Source organism: Strix aluco, chromosome 3 (genome assembly GCF_031877795.1).
Source record: "Strix aluco isolate bStrAlu1 chromosome 3, bStrAlu1.hap1, whole genome shotgun sequence".
Classification (NCBI taxonomy): domain Eukaryota; kingdom Metazoa; phylum Chordata; class Aves; order Strigiformes; family Strigidae; genus Strix; species Strix aluco.
The window spans coordinates 103,034,582-103,059,271 of record NC_133933.1 but is presented as its reverse complement, the minus strand read 5'-3'; the positions used below and the strand labels follow the sequence as shown (position 1 = coordinate 103,059,271).

The following is a 24,690-nucleotide window of genomic DNA, read 5'->3' as shown; positions in this document are numbered from 1 at the left end:
TTATTCATTTTTTGTTTGCTTGTGGAATCTGCCCATGGTGTAATTTCTGCCATTTTTATTGGACTTAAGAAGAAAGAACAAAATGAAACCCCTAGTTAAACAAGCGTGTGTTGAAGGGCATTCATTAAAAAAACCCCACAGCCTGGCAACAAAAGAAAGGCAGGATGGAAAGCAAGAAGTAGTTACGTTTCTAAATGGTAGGTCTAGAAAAATTGGGATTGTTGGAGAAAGTGAAAAAACTATGGCATGAAAAATTTCCCTTGGAGGGTGAGGAAAAGGTCAAAGGAATTGCAAATAATAAAATGTCAGAAGCAGACCTACACAATGAGAATGCCATTTGTCTAATTAAATTCATACTTTCAAGGGAAACAGTACTAACAGATCTAGCTAGTCCAGTGCAGGGCCAGAAACATGATTAAGGGACTGAAGCTTCTTTCACATGAGGAAAGACTGAGATAGCCAGGACTCCTCAGCCTGGAAAAGAGCAGGCTCTGGTAGATCTTATTAATGTCTATAAATACCTGATTGGAGGGGATGGAGAAGATGAAGCCAAACTTTTCTCAGCAGTGCCTCCTGACAGGCAATGGGCACAAATCAAAAATGAGGAAATTTCACCTGAACACATGAAAATGCTTTTTCACTGTGAAGATGGTCAAGCACTGGCACAGGTTGACCAGAGAGGTTTGCCAAGTCTTGATCCTGTGAGATTTTCAAAACCTGACTGGACATGATTGTGAGAAACATGCTCTAGGTGACCCTGCTCTGCTTGAGCAGGTGGTTGGATTAGATGATCTCAAGAGGTCCCTTCCAACCTCAGCGATCTGATGATTCTGTGATTTTTCACACAGAGGCTCTGTGCAGACAACATTAATTCTTGTTCTTCAAATATAGTGCCTTGAGAAATTTCGGTGTAGTACAGTACTCACAATATAGTGGCACATCTTGCAGCTAAAGCTATAAAAAGTCTTTTATTAGGCAGTTTTCAAAAACTACTCAACTTTGAGATTAACTGTCCACAATTTGTTTTCTTCCTTAAAAATAATATTTTATGAAGTTTCTTTCAGATAGCTGAAGGGGAGGGGGAGAAGAGAGAGAAAGGAAATGAAGCACAGGATGTACAGGCAATCTTGAAACAGGAAGGACAACCTCATCATTACTGTGTCTGGGATAATTTCCTTAAAAGGAGAGATCTTCCATAAAGACCTGCAACTTTCCAGGCAGTCCAGTACCCTTCATTCAGAAGTCTCTGCACTAATGGATAGCCTAAACTACTGAGAAAAATGCTATTTCAACTGTAGTGACTACACCTGCAGTGCTGCATCCAAAGCAGCCTAGACCAATGCAGTGAAGTCCTCTCAGGAATCATCAGAAGAGATACAGAGAAGACAGAGACTTCACCAGAGACTTAAACTCATACCTGGCCAATAAAGCCATCCAGAACTGCAAAGATGCAGAGTACACCCTCTTCCTCATAGCATGCAGGCTATTAGCCTGCTGATCCTCAACAGTCATTCTCTGCCCTAAAGCTGTACAACAGTTGCAATCCATTGCAACTGTATAACATCAGCAAAGAGGTCACTGAGAGCACAGGGGTTAATCCTGTCAGTTGGATAAAGGGCCTAAGTGAAAGAAAATTAAACAAAAGATATCCCTGAGCTTTCATCTTCACACAAACTGAGACTGATTACCTGCAATGTAGATCAGAAGGAATACAACTTCTACAGGTAGCACAATGAAGCAAAGAAGCCACCAAAGACTTCTTAAACACAAGACACCAAGAAAACCTCCTACCCAGCAAGAGGAATCAACTGTGAAGCATTCCAATTCAACAGTTGAGAAGTACTGAAACAGGACATGGTCAGCTGTGCTTTCTGTGTCCCATATTTCAGGGGAGGGAGATGTCTCAGTAGCCACAGATCCTGCAGGGAATAACTTTACAGCATCAGTTAGGGTGCTCTGACAGAGTATCCTCTCTACAGGAAAACACACCCATGGAAACTCTCTAGAGCACTCTCCTCCATTTGGCTTAAAAGCTAATTTGCAAACATCACAAACTAGCTGAAGTGCTTGAATAGCAGACGAAAATCTTTACTGTTAATCATCCTAGTTTGTTGTTTTATCTTTTGTAACTTTGTTCGGTAACTACAAAACAGTTTTAAAGTACTCATATTCTCTTGTTCCTTAAATCTTGACAAATAATAAAGGTAATTCTGACTAAACTAATGAGAACTCAATTGCAAAAGAAGGTCTGGAGAGGAAACTGTATTTCAGTGACAAGTATTAGTCAAGCAAGTAGCCCAGCATATGGCAAGACAGTGAGGAACATGTAAGAACCCCAGCATCCTGAGGGTACTTGTAGCAATATCCACTAAGTCTAAGTATTCTTGTCTTATCTTTTATATAGTGGAAACACATTTTAAAGACCCTCAATGTTTGTCAAGCATCAAGTAATTAATTTTCAGTATTACTGGATTTGGAGAAAGTACCAAAATCTAAACCACACTTTTTCATCCGTAACAGAATTCATACATACAGCTAACTGTAGACCCATCATTTGAAATTAATTCAATAATAGTAGTGACAGTTTGATAACAGGGAATAGTTTGATGCAATGCAAACAGTTGTTTGCAGCAAACTGCAGCCTCACACACAGCATTGCTCTTCCTAAAGCTTATCAAGATCAACCTAATGACACTCACAGTATTTTTGGAAGAACTAAGTAAAAACCTTTGAGAGATTTCATAAAGATATGAGTGTTAGGAGATCTTGGATAGTGGAATATTGTTATCAAAATTGTAAGAAATCCACAAGCAAAAGAAATACCATCACTCTAAGTGAAGATTGTCAAGTTGGTACGTTATACAGATAACTATATATCCATTTCACAAAGCTATGTTAAATAGTAATACAAAATTCCCTGACATGGGATTCTGAAAAAGGTGACATTATATGGACCATAAAAAAATCATTGTGTGTCTGCTTTCAATTTATACATATAACTGGCAATGGCAGACTGTGAAAAGGCATCTTAAATAATGTTTAACATGCATACATAGACACAAAGGTAGTTACTGTAAACTCTTTCTAAAAATTGACAAAATAATAGCCTTGAAGCCAATAGTTGGAATTCCAAGTGAAAAAACGTGAAATAAAAAGTAGCTTTTAGGAAAAAAAAAAAAAAAAAGTAGAATATGCATGTATCTACAAATAGAAACTATACTAAGATAGAACCATGGTTCTGAAAAATCAGTTGTGGGTCCTTGATGTAGTTGATTGAGTCTGTGTATTAAGAGCCTATAATCTTTAGATTTGTGATGAAATAAACAGGTAGAATAGTATGGGCAAAGCTGCTTGTCTGGAATCTCTTTTTCCACTTCCCTTGTTCTACTAAACTCTAAATTAGCAGGAATTAAAGTCCCATGCAGCACTGAGCATGGCTGCACGCTAGTAGGTTCCATGAATCAGAGCCAAGGAAGGCATATGCTGAACTACAATAAGCTAATAACAGAAATACTATTCATGCCATCTACAATGTGCATATAAGACTCTACCACAGTATGAGTATTTTACGTTGTTTTCAAGTAACATTTATGTAACTTCATATTTTAAGATGGTTGCTGGCAGTAAGTAATTTTGTTCTTCACTTGTTTCACAGGACAGGCTGACAGAAGAAATAGTTACTTTATTCTCTCCTGAGGCCACTAACACTGTCAGCTCTGTTGATGACCCCAAGGGACTGCTCCACTAGGTTGCCAAAGGGGAGTGCATGCACCCCAGGGGGTACGCAAGACAATTCACTGGGGTGCAGGAGGAAGAATATTAGAACTGCAGTAGTACATATATGTAATTTATAAAAAAGTACATATACATACATTGACATGGTGTCCTCAAAAATTTGTTTACTGATGGGGTGATCAATCAAAACAGTTTGGAGACCACTGCACTATGGAAAAACTGAAGAGCAATAAGGATTTACTAACCATGACCCTCACAAGAAGAAGAGGGAATGTAATGGAGTCATCAGCACAGCAGTTCTGTAGCATGGAGAATTTCCACAAAGGAATTGTGTTATGACCTACATTTAAGATCTTTGAGCAGAATGTTATTTTTTGAGATATTAATTGTTACTACAACTGAACAGTAACAAATGTGAGACTATACCAATAGAGGATAGTGAGAAAACTAGTACAGTACAACTTCTCAAAGCCATACAGTTCTTTCAGATTCGGAGCATGTCCCTGTTTCAGTAAGCAAAATGGTTTAATGAATTTTAGCCCCCAAACTATATTTTTTAGGCTATGTAGGTGTCTAAAACCTAAATTGATCAAACTCAGGTCCCTATCTGCATATAGGCTTCATCTTTAGATACTTAAATATGTCAATGATCAGGAAGCAACATAATAGAATGATAAACAAAATTAATATGTAAAAAAAGACTTTGTAAGTGCAAGGCACAATAAACTATAAGTAATGTAACAGTTTTACAGGTCTCAATTATACTGGTAGAAATTAAAAGGTAATGAACATTTTAAGGGTAAAAAAGCGGGCTACAAGTAATTCAAGATACAATCCCTACAAAAATTCATAACAGAGACAACAGAGTTGGGTCTTGGATTTCCTGAATGGCACATATAGATTTAGACTACATATAAGGAAGAAATGTTTTATGATGAGGGTGGTGAAACACCGGCACAGGTTGCCCAGAGATGCAGTAGATGCCCCATCCTTGGAAACTTTCAATGTCAGGTTGGATGGGGCTCTGAGCAACTTGATCTAGTTGATATCCGTGCTCATTGCAGGGATGGGATTGGACTAGATGATCTTTAAAGGTCCTTTCCAACCCAAACCATTCTATGATTCTATATTGCTAATAGAATAACTACTTTAATGGTTTAACTGAAGTCTTGAATTTTATACTGAAAGAAAAAGGTTTTCTGGGATATTGTTGACTTGTTTCATAACAACCCACAATATGCCAAGAAAATGTTGTGAAACTTTTAACAAGTTTCTATTATGATCCTATTTGACTTTGTCTTAGTTAGAAAATAAAGAGTAGTAAAGGGAAGAACACAGTTTTCCACTGCTAGTAAATTGGAATCTGTCTGTTTCCACTCCTATCTCTAATTCTTCATCTGCATTGTTTGCTTTTTGTGACAAGTTTGGTTTAGTACTGAATTCTATTAAATTCTACTGAATTCTATTAAAAATAGACTTTTGAATCTTGAAGACAGTAAGACCCAACAACTGTATCAGCCATCACTAAATAAATTCAGATGAGAAATAAGTAATACTTTTAATAGTAAGGATGAATATCAGAAAAAAACCCACGACAAAACCCTAGAAAAGGAAGTAATGCATTCATCTTCTGTTAGGAGAGATCTGACCAAACATCTGAACAAGCTGTGTACAATCTACAGGGTAGATAACTTCATTGAAAGTCTTTGGTCTTTAATAATGAAGAGAAATAGGTAATCCTAGGATGTGATTCTCTTCACCTTATAATAAACATCTAAAAAAGCCAGATTAATCATAACCTAAAACCATCTATTTCTTTCCACTTGCTATAAAAGGAATTGAGGGTCACTAGCTTAGCTGTAGACATGTACACTGGCAATATCTGAAGTTAGATGAACAATTCTCACTCTTGATGTCCGTGCATCAGAACCAAATGGCCTGCTGGAGGCTTTTCTTTAGGCAAAAACAAGCTAATACAATAGTTCTGAGATGAAATGTTAGAGATGTGAACCGAACAGGATATCAAAATAGTTAGTCAGGGGCTTAAACTCTGAATTTGCTATTTGTATTTTTCAGTTACAGTGGTAAAGATCCTATGACAGAGGTCTGAAACTTATGGACAGATTCTGTGCTTGCTTCTCTTTTCCATCACCTAAAGAATATAGTAGAAGCACAGATGATAAAAACTTTGCCGACAAGTGCAGAAAACCTTTTCCATATTACTAAGAATGGAGGTGTTCTCAACAGGCAAAAAGTCAGTTTAGAAGCAATATCAAGGGACTGATGAATACATGGCTTGCTCTATCTATCTCATGCTCACAAAATATCCCAGGAAATAAAATTTAACAAGCTGAGAGTAATGCATTCTTTTATCTCATGTTCACGGTGGGAAGAAAATCAAAGTGAAATAAATATGATTCAGAAAATTCCTAGGGATTATGTCTGGTACATACAAAATCTGACTTGGGTATTTCATAAAGCTTCACACACACCTACAATAGTACAGAAATAAAATAACCATTTCCTCAATGACTGTAACTTTAGAAATCTACGAAATAATTGATTAGGTGAGTTCAGCTGTTTCCACACAATAAAATATGAAACAAAATAAATCTCACCCTTGCTGCTTTCATTCATTTGTTTCAATGCACAAAAGCCTTCTGGTTGCTGTAACTGAACTACATTATGAGGCAAAAAATCTTTATGGAATAAAATGCACAAGTTTTTCTTTATCAGGCCAGCCTGGTGCCTTGCTGATAATGCTCTCTGCTGTCAACTGGGAGATCTGAATTCAGATCACTGGCTTAATCTCTTACTTTGCCGATTGCTAGGGGTTTCAAATGGCAGAAAGATGGTATATCTAATCGTGAAGACCGAGAGAAAACACCAAGAGGCAATGGGTCAAATAAGCAATCCTTAAGAGCATGACATAATTTCATTTTCATTGAAGAAAACTGCCATACAAGTGGAGCAGTGTTAGATGAAAAGAGTTTAAAAATTTCTGGGAAAATAAAGCAGATGATGCCATTAGAAGTCTCTTCTGAATTTTCCAAGCAGCCTGGTAACATGCCCCTGCAAAGGTACAATGAAACACAGAACATAAGCAGGGATGATCAAACGGATGGTATGGTTTCCAGAGATCAGGCCTATTGAACAAGGATGAAATATGAAGAGAAAAATGTGTATAAGAAATGACTACTCCATGTCCTGTAACACAAAAATAAGGGCACCCAGTGAAACTGTCAGGTCACAGGCTTGAAAGACAAAAGGAAATGATTAATAAATTTTCACAGAATACATTTTTTTTGGGTAATTTATTGCCACAAGATATTATGTGGGTCAAAAGTATTTTTAAAAAAGAATCATTAAAAATTGGGAAAAATATTGGAAAACCAGTTCACCAGAACAGCAAGTATAATGGAACCACAGCTCAGGAAATCCTAATCTCAATGCTTGGTGGAAGCTGCAGTAATGTACTTTGGGAAAAATCAAAGTTGCCCTGTTTTTATATCCCTCCTAAAGTATTTGTTATTGGTTTTGCTCAGAGATTGAGCTAGATGACCCACTGGCCTGATCCAGTTGGTAGTTTTTATGTGGCTTGTTCTGCTTTTTGAATCACTGCTAAGAATGCATGACAGAAGAGAAGAAATATGCACACCATTTAACATAAAGGAAATTAATGATTCCATAGTTATCTGAAACATATAGCAAGTGTCATTACCTAGTGCCTAGAGATCAAGTTACCTTGCTCTTTTGGAAGCTGCACTGTAATAAGTAGATCAACCCAATGTAATTATGTTAGCAGTTTTACTTCAGGAAAAATATTTGATATGTGGATAGTTTTAGCATTCCTTACATACTGAGAAGTTCAAGAGTTAGCTGCATGTCCGACAAAACAAAATCATAGTAAAGCAAGTGATGTTCATATGCTGTGGGAAGAGGGAGGCACAAGAAGAAATTATTTTCATATTCCTTTTGTAAGATCATTATTCCTCTTCTAATCTCACATTTTAGGAGGGAAAAATCACTTTTTTTTCCCCTACACCCTCATTTGTTATACATCAACAAAGTTATAACTGCATCAGTTTACAGCAGATGAGAATTCAGTATTTCCGGTCAACTTCTATGTATCTGTAAAAGGAAGAAAATTACCTGTCTCACAGAATAAGATGATGCTTATTCAGTTAATGGCCAGGAAGCATGCTAAACTGCCCAGCTGAGAGATGCTGTGTAATTATTAAATTCTGTTATGGTTAATGGATATTACATAGACATGTAAAGTAAGACCACATGTGTAAGTGGAATAGACTAACATGAGAAAGGAAAAAGGAAAATTATTCATTCATACCCAGTTCAAGGTTCTGTGAAAACAGGTATGACCTCAACAGAAGGTATAAAAAAAAAAAAAAAATTAAGAAGTTGGGTGTTGAAAGAATTCCAAACAATCTAGTTGTTGTTAATCCAAATCCTCAAACAAAAATTAGCATCTTACTACCTGTTTTTAGTAGTTTTGAAAACAACCCAGTCATTTATCTTTTTCTGTTTGATTAGTTTCTTCTCCAGAATTTATTACATTGCTCCTAAGTGCCTTGGATTTTGAAGTGAAAAGAATGTTGTTAATTGATACTAGTACCTAATCAGATGTATTTAACCACCTGCATTCAAAATGTTCATAAGTGCTTAACTCTTTTCCTGAATTTGACATAGAGGAAATTGGAAAGCTATTATCTAATATTTTCTTCAAGCTCAACATATTTGACAGGAAATATGATTTTCCTTAAAAAACACCAGAGTTTTATCTATTTAAAAAAAAGTCCTATGTAGGAGGGAAATGAGGGTCTTTTATATCTTCGTTTATATTTTTCAATCTCTCCCAATTACAGGAAAAAATCTAAGGCAGACTTTGATTATCAAACCATAATTTACACTGGAGTTGTCATAATGCGCTACTATACTTGACATTGAAAAGCTGGTTGCTTTTAAGGTGACTGTGACACATTATGGCAAATTTTAATGAAGCAAGGACTTGTAAAAATCCTTTGAAGTTCACTTATTAATGTATTTGTTCTGTAAAGTATCACAGAAGGTCTACTTGAACATTAGCTTTCACATCTTTGATGCAAATCTAATGAACTAGTAAAAGGAGTGAATGAAATAAAGTATTGGCTTTCAGGGGGAAAAAGGCAGCTGTCAGAATACATTTGGAAACTAAATTCTCATATCATGCGGATGTAGTAGAGATTGTAATTTACTCATTGTCATAAGAACTGTTTGGTTACACAAATGAATGCAACCCATTAGCTTCATTTTCTGTTGTTTTACAATGAGTCTCAGCTAAATATGTACATATTTTATTTATGTATTTGCAACTCTCATGTTTATCAAAATTCTAAGGCCATCTTTTTGCTTTATGAGATATCAATGTATTTTCAGCCACTTCAATTTTATTTCTGCCAGCTAAGTTTAATTTTATTCTCTGCAATGGTGCTTGAACACATAAACTAACAGTCCTATCCCAAAGGATCAGAGAAATACTTTATGAATAATTGGCTATAAAAATTTAATTTGGACAAATATTCAGACTTTTTCAGTGTGTCATATTTAGTCAGTTGAAGAGGAATCTTCCATCTGGACAACCCTGCAGACTGATTTGTCAGATGGCTGGTACCAGATAATAGATGATCAATATTATATGTGAAATGCAAGCTGTAGTTTTAAGCACACTAAATTTAATGTGCTCATATAAACAATACAGTTTATGTATTGTTACACTGTGTATGCACCAATTCTTTATTATTTTTCTATGAGATTTTGATAAAATTTTGATTAGACTTTCCTATTATTATTTAGACATATGGATGCATAATTTACAGAATTGTGTAAATCTAATCTGAGTTCTAATCTGAGTTTGTTTTCATAGGTTTAGGGTGCAGAGGTAGTTCCTGAAATTTCTCATTTTCTAGCTATCAGTACTTTGCAGAATTTACAGAATCGTCTAGGTTGGAAAAGACCTTGAAGGTCATCCAGTCCAACCATTAACCTAACATTGACAGTTCCCAACTACACCATATTCCTCAGCGCTATGTCAACCCGACTCCTAAACACTTCCAGGGATGGGGACTCCACCATTGCCCTGGGCAGCCCATTCCAACGCCTAACAACCCGTTCTGTAAAGAAATGCTTCCTAATATCTTGTTTAAACCTTCCCTGGCGCAATTTGAGGCCATTACCTCTTGTCCTATTGCTTATTACTTGGTTAAAGAGACTCATCCCCAGTTCTCTACAACCTCCTTTCAGGTAGTTGTAGAGGGCGATGAGGTCTCCCCTCAGCCTCCTCTTCTCCAGACTAAACAACCCCAGTTCCCTCATCCGTTCCTCGTACAACATGTGCTCCAGACCCTTCACCAGCTTCGTTGCCCTTAAAAAGTTGCCTTCGTTGCCTGTAAAAGTAAGTCCTTCCTGCATAAATGTGGAAAGAAAAAAGAGAAAACAGTGTTTCAGAGATACTACTACTGTGTTCTTATGAAACCAAGAAGTTTTTATTCCTGTTAAAGTTTTGGTAATACCCTTCTCAAGTTCGTTTGAGCTATTTATGAATGATCTCCTAATCTTTTAAAAGATATTTCATAAAATGGAGAAATTAATTTGGTAGAGTGTCAACTGGTTAATCAACCAATGATCAGTTGGCATCCTTCTACAAATGCTTTTAATGTAGAAAATATTTATTTGACCTTTGACTTGAAATTAATTTCAGTTTGCTTCCTACGACTTTGCAAGATCTCTAAACCATATTTATAGGAATATATTCACATTATTTTTTATACGCCTGTCTTATGTTCATACTCTCTTTTATACCCCTCTCATGTTCATACCCAATAATTTGTGGTCAATACATTCAGTGTTTCTCCAGAAAGCTTGTTAAATTTTCTTGTTAGAGAATACTTTTCATTTGTTTGTTTGTTTGGGGGAAAGGTTACTGCATATATATATATGTCTTAGTTAAAAATAAAAATAATATTAAATAGTCATGCAGCTGTGAATAAATGGACAGAATATTGTCCAGCATAACAAGTGGTTGACAAGCTACTGAAACACAAAAAAAAGAGAAGAAAATGAGCAAACCAAAATTTAAGAGCAACATCACGCTAAGAAAAAGATAAGAAAATGACACAGGTCATGATGCAGCAGAAGTAAATATGTGATAATCAGTGGAAGATTGGATTTCAAAGGCAATTTCATAACTTAGGCTCCCATCTACAAAACTAATTAGGAAGCTGGACAATAAAATAAAAAACATACACTAAGCTGCAATAAAACTATAAAAATAAATGCTGTATTTTGGCAAAGGATACTAAAACCACAAGCAGCAAGTTCATCAAGTAGTCCTTCTAACTACTTCAACCTGAGAGTGTAAGCTTTTCTACTTCATAAGCCTGGAATGAATATCAATTTACTTGATTCAACTTAATTAGTGAGCCAGTGGATTGGTTGCAATGTTTTAATTTGTTGAAGCTATCATTTTACAGTTGTCCCTGAGGCTTGGGATTGGGGTGGGGGATGTTTCAAGGCCTTTGGCTTCAAATCATAGAGATATGATCTTATTCTGAAAAAAGACTGTTTTGCCGTGTATGATAAGAGCCTGAGATTAGGCAGTGACAATGTCTGTAGGTGAGAATGAGCAAGGTTAGAAACAATGTGAACATAAACACTGTTAATTTCTGCTCTCTCAAAATGTGAAGTTTTAAGAGGAACAATGAGAGCCACAAAATAGGAATATGAAAGCAATTTCTTTTCCATCTCCCAATGATACTAACACCTTGCCATGGCTTCTTTTGGGAATCATGAATCTAACTGTAGAATTTGGTGAAAAAAACCAAGTAACAGACCAAGAATAATATTTAAGGGTTAAAATTATTAACAAATTCAGGTAGATTAATCTTCAGTTAACATCAGAACAGGAATTAGGAAAAGAGACATTTCAATGTATTTACCCTTTCCTTTGAGGATTCAGAAAACAGCAATTTTCTGCCTCTCCACAGTTTTGCTAATGTAATTTATTTATTTTTAGGCCAAATTGGGCTCAGTGTTGTAGGCACACAACAAGTTCAGTCACATGAAATTGCAAAAGAATATTGTAATCATGTAAGCAAATTTATCTGGATTAAACTAATGAGGTGGCCAATTGAAAACTCAGAAATGCATAATCTCTTGCACAATTCTTTATTCTTTAGCACCCTGAATAATTCAGCCAAGATGTAAAAGAAATACTGTCTGACATTACCTTAGACTGAAATGAGTAGTTTCATTGGATTTATCTTGGCTATCTTGGCTTTAACAGTAGTACCATCACTCTCCCCTTCCACAGCATAACTGGTAGAAGTGCCAGATGAGAGGGATGTTCAGTATTAGAGTTTTCAGCTCATCTGCTTGCTTTTTTACACTGATTTGATGTTACAGTGATGTAGCAAACCTCTACTGTGGGTGTAGGTGAAACAAAGAGAGTACATTGTCTGCTGTGTGAAAACTATAGCATTGGACAGGGCTATAAGCAACCTGACCTAGTTAATAATGTCCCTGCTCATTGTGGGGTGTGTGTGTGTGTGTGTGTGAACTAGATAACTTCTAAAGGTCCCTTCCAACCCAAACCATTCTATGATGCTATGATTCTATGATTTTGTTAAAGCAGAAGTAGACAAGAAACGTACTTACTGCCTTGCCATAGCTGCTGCATTTTGTGTTAGTTTAAAACCCTTCTGAGAAGGACAAAAGAGAGGGAAGACTGTTTCCCCAAGGAACAGCAGAGCAAGCTCCTTTTGGAGACAGAAGAAGCCTGCAACATGGTTGTAAATAGAGATATTCCCAACCCCATCTCTCCTCACACTCCATTCTGCCTGCCCAAAAAGGCCTTCCTAAATTGAGTCCCAAAGGTAATAAAAAGGTCTATGAGAGTTTCAACAAACCTAGGAAGCCACCCTTCTTGAGCAGATATTTTCAACGCTTTTTATTTTAACTCTTTGCAGTGCAGATCTGACTTTCATCTATACAGAGTTCCTTTGTTCTAGTTTAGTGGTTTATGTTCTATGAAGGATGACTTTAGACAAAGATTCCTTTCATGTTTTGGGGTGTTCTTATTGAAAGAAGACGAAAACAGTATTTCAACTCAACGTTCCCGCTTAATTGGGAGCCTGCCAAGTGTCACCCCAGACTAAAAACTCTTATTTCAGAACCATTTCTGATACAGTTTTCCACTTACTGCAAAATGCCACATACCTATTGATTTCAGTGAAGCATTACACATCACCTGATATAATTTCCCTTTTGTTTAACTGTACAGCAATAGACTTTGGAACTACTGTAAGCCCCTCTGTATTGGTGTAAGTAGGTCTACTCAAACAGGTTGTTGAGTGGATTTACAGCATTAGTTTGTAAATATACAGTTAAATGAATAGCAAGGTGGTCAATGAAAGAACAGATCTAATTTTATCCTAGAGAAAAGTACATATAGACAAAAATTTCCTTTTCTCCCTAGCTTTACTGCAGAATTCAAACACATTAGTTTCAAGATAAGCAAAACTTCTGTTTGATAATAATTTAAGTTCAGTTCAAATTCTGAATACAGTTTGGAAAATACACTAAGTGAAATGCCACAAATGCAGGAAAGCAAATGAAAAATTATTTTCCAGTGTTTGCAAACATTTAAGAAACACATTTTTGTATACATGGATATTTCCACAAAGGGTCCCAGGAGGAAAATAATCTTATCTTCTAGGCAACAAATAAAATACAGCATAGACTAAAGTAATCCTTGCACCTCAACACAACACAAAAGAGAATTTCTAAAGCAGGGTATGTAAGCAGCAACATATCTGAAGTATACCTAGCTTGATTATGAAAAAAGCACAGGAACTATTAAAAAATTGTTTGATGCTCTCTGATGCAAAGAACACCAACTAAAATATGTATGAAGGTTATGTGGTAATAAAAGTATAAAACATGTCAATGTCAGTTTCTCAGTGAACCAGGACAAGAAGCCCCTAAAATATTAATGTTTCAGTATGGGTTTTTTTGCTCAGTTCAGAAGGTTACTGCACTTGGGCTACTGGAAGCTGGTCTGTTCCAAAGGAAAAAACAGGACACTACTGTGAATGCAACAGGGACTCACGATTTGTAAGCCACTGAGCTCCAGTCTGTTTTCACACTCTGAGAACCTATTCTGTCTACCCCCACACTGAGGTAGATCTCCTTGGAGACTGCACTATACAAAGCAAAACAAAAGATCCAAAGGTTTTTTTGGGCATCAACAAATAGTGAAATACAAATGATATATATATTCCTGCTCACTTTTACTTCTCTAAGGAAACAGCTCTTCTTTTGGTGTTGCTACAGTCAAGCAAGTAGAACTTATCTGAAGATCGTGTCCTTTTCTCCAGTGCTATTGGACTCACTGCACTGCACAACTTTTAAGCACTTTGCCCAGAGGATGTAAAGAAAAGACAAAAAACTATCTTAGAAAACACATCCAGGTCTCCTGCATTGTGCTGCTGAACTGTTTAAAAAACCTTTTGGTCTTTATTTTTATTATTACTGTGTTTCAAGGGACAAAGTCTAAGCAAGTGTAATGGAAAATCACTAAATTAAAAAATATTGCTTATCGTATGAAGGATACATCTCATTAGTGATATCAATCTATCTTAAAAAGGAGTAAATTTAATTTTAGTAATTTTAAATAATTTAGTTTTAGTCATTGTTGAGCTAGGGAATTAATCTCGTGGTATCTTATTTTCAATTAATTATCTACTTTAAAATAGTGTGTTGCATTCTCTCATAGATTTTCAAATTGTCTATTTCTTTCATTGATGTCAATGATTTTCCCATTTAGTGGGATGACTTTCACCATATTCTTAGGGGGAAAAAGTCATAATTTTAGCAGTTTTCCATTATAAGACTTGTTCAACAGCTGAGTAGTAATTACAAAAAATTAGCACTGGGAGGCTAATACTGAGCTCTTTGTGGCACAGACACTGAATCTAAACTGCTCCATTTAAGACTTTAATGTAATGTAAAATCAGGACAGACTTCCCTTCATGTCAGTAATGCAAAAGATGGGAGAGAAGCAATTCTTCTTTTATACAGTTTAGGAAATTATACCTATTTCGGAAGTAAGGCCAAAGTAAATGGAGAGTGCATGTAAGAAATGGATACATCTGAAATATAGATCCCTCTTTCCACTGCATTGCCAAAACACTCCTCACATTAGTGCAATTGTCTGTGGACAGTCTGAAAAAAAGCACATCACAATATGCACACTTTCCTGTACGTAAAGATCACAGGTAAACTCATAGAACAGAAACATGTTTTTGGTAGGAGACATTTAAGTACTGATTTTCATCACCTGAAGGAGCTGTGCTTCCATCTAGAAGGACAACTACCAAAACAAAGGAGAAATAACAATAATTATAAATAAAACATGACTTTGTAAAAATACAGTATGTCCTGAGATGGACTTCTTAGGCTTTCATGCTTCAACACGTGTCCTAAAAAGTGACCTACACCAGGCTGTCAATCTCAGTTTCCCCAGGAACCCAACACAGAACTGGAAGCATTGGGAATCTGTGCTGTCCATAGGTCAGAGGTCCCACTTCCTTACTTAGGATCTAGAAATATTTAGATCCCCTAGTCTCCAGCTCAGAGGAAGGAAATCCTACACTTCAGGACACCCGTCAGATCTTCCAACAATCAGGAGAACATACAGGAAACAGTCTACCTTTTTTTCATACTTGTCTTAAAAGGCAAATTTTCAGGCCAAAGGTTTAGATAGGAAATACGGGTATAAATCCATCTGGTACATTTCTGTCTTAAAACCAGAATGGGATCATATAAAGTTGTATATAGTATAGTCATTTACATTCCATACTTATAAATGTTTTAACAACTCCTTGTTATTAATTATTTCACTAGGAAATCTTTCTGAATATCAACTTCTCAAGGATATCCAGGGAGGTTTTATCAGCCCGGTGCATTTGTGTCCCATGAGACATCTTCAAAGACAATCTTAAAGTTTAGTAGCAAATAGCATAAGAAAAATGACATTATAATTACTGCAAGGAGTTCTGAGTCCAGAAGCATTTTGTAGATGTAATCCAGAGAAAGAAAAGTGATGAAGATATAAGGGAGAAACCCAGCACAGAAGAGAATATTTTTAACTCATGGGTATAAAAGGCAGATGGAATTAATCTCTCAAGTCTGAATAGGAGAAAAAAAAAAAAAAAAAGAAAATTGTTTCGCTTGAGTGAACTGCTTAGATCACAGCCAAGTGACTATGTTAGAAATACAAATCATGTTGTACAAACTTACTCTTCACTTCATATGACTTGATGGAACTGCAGTGCAGAAGAACAGGTCTGTATCAGGATACAGTATCAAGAACCCACATCAATTCAAGGACTCAGAGAATTAATTTCTGGTTACAGGTGAGTGGGGCAATTGTCTGCTTGAAGCTGTTGAAAACTACAGAGCCTGGACTTAGTAAGAATGTTATTTTCTCTCCCTTTCTGATTTGGATCAATGTTTTGTACAAACAAAATACTGTGGCACACAAGAACACAAAGTCTCAGGACAAGTAACTTTATATTGTGCTTGATATTTGCACCAATTTATACATCTTCCTTGGTGTCGTGGTTTAATCACAGCCAGCAACTAAGCACCACACAGCCGCTCGCTCACTCCTCCACAGTGGAATGGGGGAGAGAATCAGAAGAGCAAAAGTGAGAAAACTCATGGGCTGAGATAAAGTAAAGCAAAAGCCGCATGCACAAGCAGAGCGAAACAAGGAATTCATTCACTACTTCCCATCAGCAGGCAGGTGTTCAGCTATGTCCAGGAAAGCAGGGCTACATCACACCTAACTGTTACTTGGGAAGACAGACACCATAACTCCGAATGTCTCCCCTTCCTCTTTCTTCTCCCCAGTTTTTTATTGCCGAGTATGGGCCATATGGTATGGAATATCCATTTGTTCAGTTGGGGTCAGCTGTCCCAGCTGTATCCCCTCCCAGCTTCTTGTGCACCCCCAGCTCAACTGCTGGTGGGGTGGGGTGAGAAGCAGAAAAGGCCTTGACTCTGTGTAAGCACTGCTCAGCAATAATGAAAACATCTCTGCATTATCAACACTGTTTTCAGCACAAATCCAAAACAGTCCCATTGCAGCTACTATGAAGAAAACTAACTCTACCCCAGACAAAGCCAGCACACTTCGAAAGACACAAATAATACTTCTATGCCATTTATTACACCACAGTTAGAGGTTTAATGTTTGTATATCAGTTGTTCCTTTCTTCCAGCAAACTCTGAAAGGTCTTTTCAAAATGAAGCTGCTGATGTTGCTGTGAGGGTTAGGCTGTTTTTCCCATTTTTAATAAAATCATAGAGAACTCAGTAAACAAACCCCATTATTATGTTAGATATTTATTTCTTTAAAGCTGAAATAAATCCACCTCTATATCCCATTGGAATATTACTTCACTGTTACACATGAAGCTGGGAAATCAGTAAGATTTAATACAGTGATCTAAGATACAAGCAATTTCTCAGACCAGAGAGGTGAACACACCTGAGAGACAAATACTAACTTTTCATTACATTTTGTGAAACTATTAAAGCTTCAATTTGATTCAGTATCAGAATAAGAAAAAATTAATTAAGTAATGCCTTCATCCATCCCTCCATCCAATTCCCTCCACCCATCATGATTTCAGAACATATATTCTCATCAACTCCAAGATTCAGCAATTAATACTTTACCTCATGTCTGGTATCAATCTTAAATTTAACTTTTACAGTCTTTCAGTGAGCAGCTGCTAAAAATCAAAACTGTACAAAGGCAGACAGGAATGCATGAGGCAAGATGGTAATCAAGATTACGTGATTTCAGAGATCCCAGACTATTGGAGCTAGAAAGTCTGCTGTCCTTACCAATGGAAAGCTAAAAGTACTTCCAGTTTTTCAGCCAGTGTATTTCTATTTTTGATTTTAGAGTTGTTCACAAAGAACTTACTATATCCAACAGAGTTGGGCAGCATATGTTTTACTCAAAACAACTGATGTCTATGCTGCAGCAGCAGTCAATTCGCAGAACAGGTTCAAAACTCAAATACTTCTGAGTCTAACTTTGTAATATATTTCTGGAACGTAGCAAAATAAACAGTCTGATGTACTGATAGTGAAATAACCCAACTTTTAGAGATTGCTATTTTCTTCTTTATTCCATTTATCACTGATCTAGGGTTGATACATATTAAATAACAGATTATCTACCAATTTGCACTAATTTAATTCTATTGCCTAGCATCTTGGAGGATATAGTTAAAATACAAAAAGCTTAAATTTGCTTTTATATAGCTAAAATTAACCAATAATCCAGAATAGCATTAACTGTTCAATGTGCCAGTCTTTTGCCATGTTAAATAGAATTTCAAGAGCTACTTCATGAAGTTCAATACTTTTGTTGTTATTACTGTTTATAATGTTATTTTTTCAGTTTTACACCTCTGATGTTCCACACTAAATTTCAATGGCATGACTACTGATTTTGACTGGGATAATCTTATTCACAGTAGCTGTAAGATGCTATGTTTTGGACTTGTGATGAAAACAGTGTTTCTCACTTTTACCCTTTTGATTCTCTTGCCCATCCCACTGAGAGGGAGTTTAAACCACAACACTGTTCTAGAAAAATACTTCCAGGCCATCTAGAAAGCATTGTAATGCAGTTTGCACTCATTTTTAGAAACCAGATATTAATAGCTCTGAAAAGCAGGCAAAACTCCTTGCTCAGCCTTGGATACTGGAATAGCTGGTAAGTATACATCTGCTTAGAGCCCTAAGACTAAGCATAGAACTTTCAAAATAAACATAGTAAGATCCTTGTTGATTGACAACTACAAGAATTTCTAAAAAAAATCTGAAATGTCTGAAGTAACATAATTAAGAACAATTAATTGCCAGGTTAGAAAAAAGGAGGTATCCCTTCCTTCTTTGACAGTCTTATTTGTATACAACTGTTCTTCCAGCTAACTCTGAAAGGTAATTTCAGAATGACAAGCTTGGCCAAATGCAGTGCAGGGCTTAGAAAAGGAGAAATAGAGAAGATAAATAATATATCTAAGAGTCATTGCAAAAACAAAATAAATCACACCATTTTAACTGCATCACTGGCTCAACCCAAGAATAGGTAGAGGTTGCACCATGAATTTACTATACTCAGTTTTTGGTTCACAAACACAGCTCAAGCAACGCTTTTATTTGCCTCCAGAGACTATGGACCTGAACTGCGTAGAGTGGAGCCTCTCCTAAGATCTGTTTATGTAACAAAACACAGCTACTAACAATTCCTTTTTAATATGACATGGTATTTTAGGATGGGAAATTTATATTTAAAGTCATTGGCAGGGCTGAGTTAGGTTTCATGTTGAGAACTACTTTGTACTACTGTAGTATTAATTTTCTATACATTTTTCCCAGTCTGATGAGCATCTGCAATTGTAAAATGACCTTACAACAATGTCACAACTCTGCCACTAACACTACATGTTATGGTTCTCTAGTATATGATAAAGAAAACAGGAAAGCAGTGAATAAAACAATACTGAAATCCCATTTACTGATAGTTTTAAATACATGTTCCCCATCTGCCTTATTAATATCTGCTTGGCTATAAATAGTCATCTGTGAAATTACTTCATTTTCAAATCATAGATGAAAAATGAATATGGGAGGAAAAAACAAGGCTGAAATGAGCTATCATTCAGCATAGCTCAGATGCAGTTTAGAGCAGCAGCAGTGCTGATTAGTTTTTTGAAAGGAACACAATCTCAAAACACACTGAAAGGGAGATAAAATCAAAATATGTTCATAAGAACATGTACCAGGGTAAGGAACACCTGCCCTTTTAGCTTGTGGTATCTAATTATTAACAAAGGTACATTCTGTATTTTAGTGCTGTCTGATTTCTCCTCTTTGAACCATTTTTTACCAAGTCACACCTCAGATATTTTCTTCATAACAGTCTCAGTGCTGATGGATTTCAAATTGGAAAATTTAATTGCTTTTCTGGGTTTTTACTACATTCATTTCATAACAAACCTACTAAAAAGTATCACAATGGATGAACTGCAGGTAAATGGTCCAAGACACATTTAATCTAATTTATCTACTAAATCACTTTAATTAGTTTTGGACTGTGAGCTGTTACTTCTAGATTTTCAGAACAAAAAAGGAACAAAACCTCTAATTTGAAAAAAAGACTCCTACACACTTTCTTCAAGTCAAATAACCTCCCACAAATTAAAAAACAAATACAGAAAAGACCCACATCATTAGTATACCACTTCCAGTTTATAACTTGGATGATAAGGCCCAAAATAACTAACATCTGTCATCTTGAAAAGTGCGCTTTACCTTTATTTTCTAATGTCTAGCAGAGTCAGACACTGAGCAGTCTTGTTTAGACTGATTTAAATTCTCATTTATTTTAATACATGCCTATAAAAACTGAAATTTGCCATTTGGTTTATTTTTCTACATTGCTTATCAATGTCAGATATAGTAGTAGAAAGCCAAAATAAAGAGTCTGTAAAGTTAAGTATTATAGTGACTGCTACCACAAAGTGTGGGCAGCTGTTAACAATATAAATGATCATAAAAATATACTTAATATCTTTGTGTATCTTGGGCCAACAGAATGAAAACTTCGTTTTTTTCTTTTATGCACAGCATGTAAAAAAGAAATAGATGTTTAGAACCTCATTATATAATGTGTGTTCCTTTGTTCCTGAGCAACAACTGCTTTGAAAGAAGCTTCACATTGATTTTAAAGAAGAAATTGTGAAAATAAAGCCATTATTTCAACAGTAAAACATTTTCAAAATTATATCCAAACATGAAATTAATTTGTAAATCATGTTGACATTACTAAGAGCACACAGTAGTGGTCTTGCTCTGTTACCATGTTGACTTTATTAAACTTGTTTAAAAATTGCTCAGTATTGAAGTGGAACAAGAGACAGAGAACGATAACATGAACATAGACTGATACCTTCCTCAACCACCTATATCTTACAAAATGAAATATTTGCTTCTTAATCTATGGGAAGTTTTCATTTATATTAAGATCTCTGTGACCTCCTTTTTTTATTATTTAGCAATAAATCAATATATCTACTTCTATGGCATACAACTCTGCAATGGAACAGAAAGTGTGGCAACTGAACTGATACTAGTGCTGTGAAAATGTACTGCCTGGTCTTTAATTAGATTCACACATTTGCATAAGGAGGTATCTGGAACCAAAACATGTTGATTCTTCTTTGCCTTTGTTTATGTATCAAGGAGACAAAAAACAAAGCCCTGATGGATCAATAAAATAATGATTTTTTTTCTCTTCAATTACAGCAGCAATCCTTCTGTTTTCCTAGAGGGTCTAGGAAGGGACCAGAGCAACAGCTGGTGCAGGTCATGGATTAAAGCTCTACTAAAAGAAACATCAGAAAGGAGATTTTCAAATGGAGAAATGTGAAGGAAGGATCTGACATATTGTATCTTTGGACATGAGATCTGGGGTCAGAAATGTTGAGGTGGTGAATCTGTTCTCAAGTGCTGACCCCTCTAACTGGGACCTGCATCTGGGGCAGATACACACACAAAGAGACCCTTATAACTATCCCATTCATTTTTGCTGCTAGAAATAACCAAGCTGTAACACAGACAAAACTTGCATACAAGATGAGCTGTTATGCAAGTAAAGTCCTGCTGCCATAAGAACAGGTAGTCCAACCACAGCCTAGCCCAGGATTCTCTTTATGACAGGGCTAAGAGAGGATGCCACAGAAGAGGATAGGAACATGGCAAGTATGTAATGATGCTTCTGAACAATACTTTTCCAGGCTCCAGCAATTTGCAACTCATGGACTTTACGAACCAAAGATTTTGTCTTTGCATTTAATATCTTTCAATGAATCTTTATCTTATGAATTTATACATGTTGCTTGTTGAACCCATGTAACTTTTAGTATCCACAATATCATACAAAAAAGTCCCACTGCTTAATTACACTCTGTGAAGAATACAAGCAGAGGAATCCCCAATGATTTCAACCATGCTGAAGGTTTCTTTCCCCTTAGAACATGCAGTGCCTTAAAAAAGACAAAGCACCTAAAAGCTGTGGGAAAATATGAATTCCATGAAACAGCCCTTTGGACATTCTGCTAGCAGTTCTGCATCACTCCCCAAGAAATTAGTTCCAGAACTGATTTTTTTTTTTTTCTGAAGAACTTCACATCTATGTTCAGAATCTGAAAGTTAAGAAAATCTGCTATAGGTTTCAGCACATTTGCTGAGAATAATGAGAGAAAGCCATTGATTATACTATTGCAGATTACAAATGTAAAAAGTCTTGATGACTAAAGAGTATATAGGTATAACAAAAATATAACAAACTACAATTCCTAAAGGCAAAAGAAGTAAAACAGAGTATCTTCTGTTAAGAAACTAGTTTCTACCAGCATAAACTTACAGGGAGAGCTCAAGAAGTCTTGAGGCCTCAAATATTTTTCCAGACAGTATGCATTCTGGTGTCATGGGAGAAATTTCAGTTCAAAACCCTCATGCTCATACAGACACATCTAAACCTCATCTCTCTATTCGTAAAAGTAGATTTAATTCATGCCTCAATTCGCTGGATTTTTTTTTCTTTTCACAAATACTACTGTCTCATGAGATAATAGAAGTTTAACTAACTTCATGTTCTGAAAAAGAACATCAGAGGGCGTACGACAGAGAGCAAGAACTTGCTAATTTGAAAATGAAAGAAGGAAAATCTTTCTCTAAATGAGATACAATTTTGGAAATAATGGAAATGCTGACATTATACTCATGTTCATTTATGAATCATATGTAGTAGCTTAAAATGTTACTGATCTTCAGCTGCTCATTACTGTGTCCTCAGATAAGATCTTCTAATCATGTGAAATGTGAGTCCTTTCAGTGCATTCCAGTGAACAGTAAAACATGTTATCTTAAATCATCTTACAAATGAGAGCACTATTGAATCAATTTTTGTCACCATGGATTACAGCAATATGCTAAATTAGGTGAAAAATTAGTAGACTCACACTTTACCAAGCCTCTGAAAAATCTAAAAATAAGCCTTTTGCTTCATGCATTCAAATTTGTGCTTCCAAACGCCAAATAAGCATTCAGCTTTTTAGAAAACAGAACACAGTTTTAAAATTTTGTTAGCTCTTACACAGCTCATGAAATGAGTACTGCCTCAGGGCAGGCATGTGGAAAACACAGCTTTTTAAAGGACCAGAACACCCTTGATAGCCTAATTAGCCCAAAATAGTATTAATAAACCCCCAACACACACTGTCAAAAGCTTCCATGGTCTTTATTTCCTGTTCTTATTTAACTCATGCATTCTACATTAGATTATGTTTTATTTTAGTATAATACAATGACTACCATTGTTAAACTTTTTTTTTTTTTGAGTGTTATATCTTTCTCCTGCACATGGTATTTTGGCATGATCCTGTTCAGAATTTTTCATGCAAAAATTAATAACTGTCAAGTATGACAAAATGTTTGCAGTGGTTGTATTTCAGATAACCAAAATAGTACTACTGTTGCATAAAATAACAGGAGCAAATTGCAACACTTTTTGCTCAGGATTTTGTGTTTCATAGAGAATTTTTAACAACATCACCTTGTGTGAGAAAGTTTTTGTCATAGGGAAAAACTGATATGGAGCTCCAGTCTCTATAGGTATGACATTGAATAATGATGTAAAATGACCACTGAAATTTGGCATAATAAAATTTGTAAGGGAATATTTCTATTTCTTTAGCTCTACTACACTACTAAGGCTAGATATTGCATCCTGGTATCAGTAGGATATTACTTCACATTTCCTTAGAACATGGTTTCAGCTGTTCAGCACTTGGTTAAATGAAACAAACTGAAATTTTGACCATATTAAGTCTGACTCATGTCTAAAAGAAGCTACTGGAATGCTAGAATTTAACTGTACAGATTGAAAGGAAAACAAAAAAATTAACATTCACAGACTAAGTCTGGCTAAACCTAAATGACCTTTATGCCTCAGAAAAAATGTCCATCACACTTAGAATCATAGAATGGCTAGGGGTGGAAGGGACCTTTAAAGATCATCTAGTCCAACATTCATCGCTTGATGAAGTGTTAAGGGATGAACAGACAGTGGGTACTTCCATGGTGTATATGAGGCAACTGGTAAGTAGCCCGGACAATGTCACACATCCATGCTGCAGGGAGGTAGAGCTCTGGTTACCACACACTGACAGCACCAAGAGCTGCCTAATCTCAAGCTGCTTCTGCACACCAATTAACTGCATTAACGTGGCACTGGGACCTTTCTATGAAGGTGAGGAGATAACTGTGAGATTGTGAGCTTTCAACAATCTACGTAAAAAGACTTGGTTGTGTTATCCCTTTTCTGATTCAATGTCAGTACCACACTGTTAGAAATTATACTATGAATAATTTTAAACCCATCAGTTAGCTTGGAGTCAAGTCCTAGAGAGAAATGCTCTAAATGTTACTGTCAGTAATTCAGGGAGGATGGTAGTACTGATGGTGCACTTGTTACAAGTGTTCGGCTTATTTGGAGAAGAGAAGCAGAGATCTTACAGTTTTGTTGCATGAGACTCTTCAATCCTAGAAAACAGCCTGCTATTGCAAAGGATAAATAACTTTTAAGGAATGTTCTGTTTCTTAAATATCTTCACAATTTCTTTTCTCTCCATTTTTAAAGAAAACCACTAAGTACTGCAATTTTAAAATTAACAGGGAAGTCCATATTTCTGTCACATGAGTATATGATGGTGCCAAAGAAGTAGCTATTAGGACTGGAATTAGCTGTTT

The 24,690-nt window shown here is 35.9% G+C and overlaps 1 protein-coding gene across 1 annotated transcript in view; it reads right to left on the bottom strand.

Moving 5' to 3' along the window:
• EYS (eyes shut homolog) overlaps positions 1-24,690 on the bottom strand; it is a 1,110,009-nt gene that overhangs the window by 193,620 nt on the left and 891,699 nt on the right. The gene's annotated exons all lie outside the window — the stretch shown is intronic.